The sequence below is a fragment of the Sapajus apella genome, unplaced genomic scaffold, assembly GCF_009761245.1.
Source record: "Sapajus apella isolate SASKATOON/1434 unplaced genomic scaffold, GSC_monkey_1.0 scaffold15, whole genome shotgun sequence".
Lineage (NCBI taxonomy): Eukaryota > Metazoa > Chordata > Mammalia > Primates > Cebidae > Sapajus > Sapajus apella.
Window position 1 is genome coordinate 10,417,037 of NW_022436955.1, and position 7,930 is coordinate 10,424,966.

The following is a 7,930-nucleotide window of genomic DNA, read 5'->3' on the forward strand; positions in this document are numbered from 1 at the left end:
CACCATGTTGACCAGGATGGTCTCGATCTCTTGACCTCGTGATCCACCCGCCTTGGCCTCCCAAAGTGCTGGGATTACAGGCTTGAGCCACCGAGCCCGGCTTTTTTAGTAGATATTTTTTAATTTCAGTAGATAATTTTTTTTTTTTAAATAGAGATGGGGTTACACCATATTGGCCAGGCTGGTCCTGAACTCCTGACCTCAGGTGATCCACCTGCCTCAGCCTCCCAAAGTGCCGGGATTACAGGCATGAGCCACCACACCTGGCCTGCACATCTTAAAAAACAACAACAACAAAGCCGTATGTGGCCCAGTATGATGGCATGTGCCTGTAGTACCAGTTATTCAGGAGGCTGAGGCAAGAAGATTGCTTAAGGCCAGGAGTTCAAGGCTGGATTGCATGATGATCACATCTGTGCATAATCACTGCACTCCAGCCTGGGCAACACAGTGAGGCCCCATTGCTAATTTAAAAAAAAAATTTTTTTTAAGGGGAAAAAAAGCCATATGTGGCCAGTGGCTACCATATTAGACAGCACAGTCCTAAATGGATGTCACTCTGCTGGACAGGTGTCTGAGAAAGCCATCTGGCTGGGCGTGCAGCCAGGCAAAGTGGCAGGGATGAGTCAGATCTGCTCCCAGCCTCTGTCCTCCACAAGAGCAGTCTCAGAACATTTGATGCCAAGTTGGTTTCCTCCGCCAGGGCCTTCCTCCCCCAGGAAACCTCTCTAACTCCACTTCACTCAGCCTGGCTGGCTCTGCCCCAGGCCACCCTGACGGGCGTTTCCTGTTCCACTGGGAGAAAGGCCAAGACCCTCAGCAAGGCACTGACTGCAGAAGAGTGCTGGGAGTCAGGGGAGGCGGTAATCCTGGCTTGCTTGAGATTTGATTAGTCTGAGAGGGTTTCCTGGAGGAGGGGCCCACAGCAAAGAAGCTGGCATCCCAGGAGAGGGGCAGAAGCTCAGCTGAGAGAGCATTTATCAGACAGAAAAAGAAGGCCTGGCTCTTACCCAGCCTGTATCAACAAAAAGAAGAAGTGGGGCTGAGGACACAGGGGCTCCCAGGCTGCAGAGTCTTCAGATGCCAGGCAGAGGTTTACCCTTACATTCACGGGCCATGGGGTCACTGAGGTCTAAAGTAGGGGCTGAGGACCACCTGGGCTGGAGGAAGAGGACTTTTCCTGAGGCTTAGAGGGCACCAGGCATCACATGGTTCGAATCCACCCTCTAACCCAAGGCTTGAGTGCAAATTCTGGCAGGTGCGATTCATCAACTTCTGCTGCCTCTCCTCAGCCCTGCGGGATGGACTCATGCCTGGACCCTGGCAGTTTCCAGTTTGGCAGTCTATGAGTGTAACCTACATCCCTTTAGCTGCAACCCAAGTGCTTTTTTCTTCTGGGACATAGGAGGGTGAGCAGATAATTCCTTTATTCCTACCAAGAGGCCCTCTTAGACTGGCACTGCAAGAAAGGCATAGGGACACGTGAGCCCCTGGGGTCACCTGGGCTCCCAGGGGTCCCTCAAGTTTTTAGGAAGAATGTGAATCTCTTTCTCCTTCTCCTCTCTCAGCTTCTGATCTCAGCATGAGTGTCTGGACACAGGTGGCATCGGAGGGCACACAGCCCTGTCTCTCCAGTTACCTAGGCCCACGCAAGGAGTAGGGCCTTGCTTCTGCTGCTCTTGCATGTTCAGGAGCAGGGTTTGGGGGTACAACTTCTACAGCCAGAGGGAGCCATGATAGGATCAGTATGCCACCTAGGAGCTGGTTGTGGTGGCTCACACCTGTAATCCCAGCACTTTAGGAGGCCAAGGCAGACAGATTGCTTGAGCCCAGGAGTTCGAGACCTGCCTGGACGATGAAAAGCAAGGCAATAGCAAAGACTACAAAAAAATACCAAAAAATCAGCCTGGCATGGTAACGTGTCCCTGTAGTTCCAGCTCCTCAGGAGGCTGAGGTCGGAGGATTGCTTGAATCTGGGAGGTTGAGGCTGCAGTGAGCTATGATCCTGCCACTGTACTCCAGCCTGGGCAACAGAGCAAGACCCTGTCTCAAACAACTACAACACATAAACCACCTAGGGAATTCTACGGCATCTGAGCTGATCCCATTATACAGATACAATAGCTGAGGCCCAAAGAGGGAACAGAGTCTGTCAAAGTGAGTTGGCAGGAGAGCTAGGATTTATGACTCTTCACTCTATCCAGAGAGCCTTATGTAAGAGAATCACCCCTACCCCTTGGCCAGGCTCAGTGGCTTACACCTGTAATCCCAGTACTTTGGGAGTCCAGGGTGGGAGGATCACTTGAGCCCACGAATTCAAGACCAGCCTGGCAACACAGCAAGATCCTGCCCCTACCAAGAAAACATTTAAATTAGCTGGCAGTGGCAGTCTGTGCCTGTAGTTTTAGCTACTTAAGAGGCTGAGGTGGGAGGATCACTTGAGCTCAGGGGCTCTGCTCTGTTCACACCATTGCATTCCAGCCTGGGTGACAGAACAAGATCTCATTTCAAAACAAAAAAAAAAGACCCCTCCCTCCTCCAAATAACTCCCTGGCAGACTGTCCTAGTGCCTGAACTCCCGCCATTGGAGCTGCATTGCTCACAGGTAAGGCATGGTTGCCTGATGAATGCAAGTGCCCCTGTGAAGGCCACAGCCAGAAACACCTTGTCGGGGAACGATTTTATCACCTCCTTTTCAGTCTGCTGTGTGATCGCTTCTCCAGGCCTCAGTTTCCCCATTTGTAAAATGTGCCCATGGGAGTCCTGGAAGGCCTCAGGTAGAATTTGAGGGAGGAGAGGAAATGGATTCCCTCCCCAGAAATAGAGTCAGACTTGTGGCTGACCTAGGGAGCAAAATGCACCAGATCTTAGGCTGTGGGTAACCCCATGTGCTTCCTAAACTGAAAGGGGCCCTGGGGCTGGGGCAAAACCAGCAAGGGCTAACAAACAGAGGAGTCCCCAGGCCCTCAGACCTTAGTCCATCAACGCGACAGAAGCATTTGCAGGCTGAATTTCCCAGCAGCCCAATATAATAGGAGTGCCAAGCAAGATTTAATTGATTTACAGAAAATAAAGGCATTCTATGTTTCTCACTATCCAAGTTCATGAACCACGACCCGTACAACAAGGTCTGACTTTCAGAGAAGTTAATGCTTGGAAATGATTTCTTTCCTGGAGAGCATGGCTCTAATGGTACAATTCCAGGCAAGGTCAGGTGAGCTGAAAAGCTATTTTGGGGGCAGCCAAGCCTTTGAAGGCCTGGCCCCAGCATTAAATCCAGAAGCCTGTGGTTTCTGGGGGCAGTGGAAAGACCCTGGAGGGGAACCCCTCCCAACTTTGTAGCTCTGGTCTACTGAGTGCAGAGAGGCTCACAGGCACCCTTTGACCCCAGGCTGGGGATGGAATGCTCAACACCAACCTGGCTGATTTAGCTGGTGCCGGGGGTGGCTATGGCAACTCCTGAGGGCTCAGGTCAGGGCATCAGCATTCAGTTTTCAGTCATTGGGGCGCCTGCCTTGAGCCTGGCACCCCCTGAGGTCAGAGGTCATGATAGGGGTTTGGAGAAGTACCAGTGAGCAAAACTAACCCAGAAGGGTCCTGTTAGCAGGTGAGAGCTTAACCAGCCTCAGCCATCCTTATCGAGTCCTTGCTGTAAACTAAGACCCCTAGAGATGAACCCTCAGGACCTGAGTCACTCAGAACCTGCCATGGCAGGAAGTGCTGGGCTTTGCATTTTTTTTCCTTCCTTCTTTTTCTGCCCCTCTTCTGAGCCCCAGAAAAACTGGGCTTGCAACTGTGGAAACGGAAATGAATAGCCAGCATTTAAAGTTCTGCTATCAGACCCAGAACTCCTCACCTCTAAACACATATTTTAAGATTTTTATTTTAACTTCGTATTTTGATATTTTATAGTTTTTATTTTATTTTATTTTATAGACAAGGTCTCAGTCTGTCACCCAGGCTGGTGTCTGGTGGCTCAATCATAGCTCACTGCAGCCTCAACCTCCTGGGTTCAAGGGATCCTCCTGCCTCAGCCTCCCAACTAGCTGAGACGATGGGCGCATGCCACCATGCCAGGCTATTTTAACATAATTTTAAACTTACAGAAAAGTCAAAAGAATAATACAATGAGAACAGGTGCAGTGGCTCATGCCTGTAATCCCAGGACTTTGGGAGACTGAGGTGGGCGAATCACCTGAGGTCAGAAGTTCGAGACCAGCCTGGCCAACATGGTAAAACCTCATCTCTACCAAAAAATACAAAAATTAGCTGAGCATGGTGGCACACGCCTGTAGTCCCAGCTACTAGAGAGGCTGAGGTGGGAGAATCGCTTGAACCTGGGAGGCAGAGATTGCAGTGAGCAGATATTGTGCCACTGAACTCTAGCCTGGGCAACAGAGTCAGACCCCGTCTTAAAAAAAAAAAAAATCAGGAAACTAACATTGCTACAGTACTATTATCTAATCCAAATACATTGTTCAGGTTTGGCTAATTGTCCTAATAAGGTTTTTATAACAACAACAACAAAACCCCAGTCCATGCATTGCAATTAGCTGCTGAGTATCTTTAGTCTCCCTTTATCTAGGACAATTTCCCAATCACTTTGTCTTTCATGACATTGATCATGTTGAGAAATACTGGTTAGGGCCAGGCATGGTGGCTCATGCCTGTAATCCCAGCACTTTGGGAGGCCAAGGTAGGAGGATCACTTGAGCCCAGAAGTTCAAGACCACCTCTGGGCAACATAGTGAAACTCTGTCCCTACAAAAAAATTTAAAAATTAGCATGGTGTGGTGGTGCAGCACCCTGTGATCCCACCTATTCAAGAGGCTGAGCCAGGAGGATCTCTTGAGCTCAGGAGGTTGAGGCTGCAGTGAGCCAAGACCATACTATTGCACTCCAGCCTGGGAAACAGAGAGACCCTGTCTCAAAAAGAAAAAAAAAAAGGGAAGGGGAGGGGAGGAGAGGGGACTAGTTAGTTAGGTAGCAGTATATCCTCAAATTGGGTTTATTTGATGTTTTTTCATGAAAAAGATTGAGGTTATTTCCATTTTGTAGGAATATAATGAAAAAGAATCCATTTTCAGTGTCATATCAATATCAGTAGGCACTTTATATTGATTTGTACTTTTATTGGTGGTGTTAATTTTGATTTTAATTTTTTTTTTTTTTTTTTTTTGGAGATGGAGTCTCGCTCTGTCGCCCAGGCTGGAGTGCAGTAGCACAATCTCGGCTCAATGCAACCTCCATCTCCTGGGTCCAGCCAACTCTCCCACCTCAGCCTCCCGACTAGCTAGGATTACAGGTGTCTGCTACCACGCCCAGCTAATTTTTTGTATTTTAGTAAAGACGGGGTTTCACTGTGTTGCCCAGGCAGGCCTCAAACTCCTGACCTCATCATCAGCCCACCTTGGTCTCCCAAAATGCTGGGATTACAGGCATGAGCCACCGTGCCTGGCCTTTAATTTTTTTTAATTGAAGTGTAATATATGTACAGAAAAGTGCATACCCCCTTCCTTTTTTTTGAGATGGAGTTTCGCTCTTGTCGCCCAGGCTGTAGTGCAATGGCTTGATCTCAGCTCACCGCAACCTCCACCTCCTGGGTTCAAGCGATTCTCCTGCCTCAGCCTCCAGAGTAGCTGGGATTGCAGATGCCTGCCACCATGCCCAACTAATTTTTGTATTTTTAGTAGAGATGTGGTTCCAACATGTTGGCCAGGCTGGTCTCAAACTCCTGACCTCAGGTGATCCACCTGTCTCCGCCTCCCAAAGTGCTGGGATTACAGGCGTGAGCCACCAGGTCCAGCCAGTATATACCCTTGATGCACTTTCACAACCTGAACACATCTGTGTCAGCAGGATCCAGATCAACAAAGAGCATTTCCTATACCCCAAGCCCCCCATGTCCCCACCAAGTTACCTCCTCAAAGTAACCATCATCTTGACTTTTAAGAGTATAAATGATATTTGCCTGACTTTGAACTTCCAATAAATGAGGTCATTCTTTTCAGAAACCACTTTTATTTCTGGATTTTTTGCTTATGTTTGTGAGATTCCCAGAACCTACTTTTATATTAATAAATTCAGTGCCTCCTAGTATGAGCCTGAAATGAAGTTCAAACTTATCTATGCATGCAATTTCAAAAAATCAATTTGATGCCTTAATTATAATATAAAAGACAGTAATTTATAATATATAATAAAATATATGTATTTACATGTATATAACTAAAATTGTATTTATATATACAAATCATAATTTTTAATAAAAATAATATGCATGTCAGTATGTAAATGGTGGGGCATGACACTAAAATTGTGATAAAGTCTTCTGATGTTTGTACACATATTTTATTTTTCTTCTTCTTCTTTTTTTTTTTTTTTAGAGACAAGGTCTCACTCTGTCATCCGGGCTGGAATGTAGTAGTATGATGATAGTTTACTGCAACCTTGACCTCTTGGGCTCAAGCGATCTTCCTGCCTCAGCCTCCCCAGTAGCTGGGGCTACAGGCATGCACTACCATACCACGTCTGGTTAATTTTTGTATTTTTTTTTTTTTTGTAGAGATAGGGTTTCACCATGTTGCCCAGGCTGGTCTTGAACTCCTGGCCTCAAGTAATTCTTCTACATTGCCCTCTCAAAGTGCTTGGATTACAGACGTGAGCCACCACACCCAGCCTGTACCATATTTTGAAGCTCCGTAAATAGTGGCTTCAGATGCATGTCAGGCAGAAAAAAGTGAGTATCCTTGCCCCTATGGTGTGAGTTTCCTAGATGATGAGAACTCCTGGTAAAATTCCCAACAACACAAAGTACCATCTTCCTTCATTTCACATGATAATTGTATTCTTGAAAAATACTCTACATATTAAAACTGTGCAAAAATCACTTTGTGTTTCCAAATAAAACAGAATAAGGTTGTAGGTTCAAATGGTGATAAACAGATTGTTCATCAGATACCTGCAGAGACCTTGTTAAAAAACAAAAAACAAATCTAGGCATGGTGGTTCACGCCTGTAATCCCAGTACTTTGGGAGGCCGAGGTGGCAGAATCACCTGAGGTCAGGAGTTCGAGACCAGCCTGGTCAACATGGTGATACCCTGTCTCTACTAAAAATACAAAAATTAGCTGGGTGTGGTGGCGGGCACCTGTAATCCCAGCTACTCGGGAGGCCAAAGCAGGAGAATCACTTGAACCCAGGAGGCAGAGGTTGCAGTGAGCCAAGATCTCACCATTGCACTCCAGCCTGAGTGATGGAACAAAGGTCTGTCTCAAAAAAACAAAACAGAACAGAACAAAACAGATTGTTCGCCTGTCTGAACATCCAGGTAGGACACTTGAAGGTCAGGAAGGATTCAAACAATCCCTTGTTCTGTGGAACTGGCCTGGAGGACTCCTGGCACCTCTGACCACCCCAAATGCCAGGGGTCTCCCCAGACATGTGACAATCCCTTTCCCCAGATGCTCTCCAGGATGGTACAACAGGTCTAGGGGATGAGAGGAGAGGCCACGGCTAGGGGAAGACCACCACGGGAGGACAGCGGATAAAGTGTTGGGGTTGGCCTGAAGGAGGCGGAGGCTCAGGTGGGAACATTGATAGGGGACTCTGAGGTGTGGCATTTCCGTGGCCAAATCCTGGGGGAGCAGGCTGGTCTCTGGGGATGGAAGGTAGGAGGACCCTACCCTGGGTCTTGCTCCCAGGCCTTCCACAGAGGATCTGCCAGGACCTATACTTCTCTGGGTCCTGCATGGACATCTTCGCTCAGCTGCTCTGGGCCCGCCACGAACTGCACCCCTGAACACAGTGGGGCCCCGCATCTATAGCCCCTGTAAAGACCTCCATGGGCTGGAAACCCACCTAAGTCACACACCAAAAGGATGACGGGGGTCCTCACATATGTCATTAAATGGAAAAACAGTCCAAAATG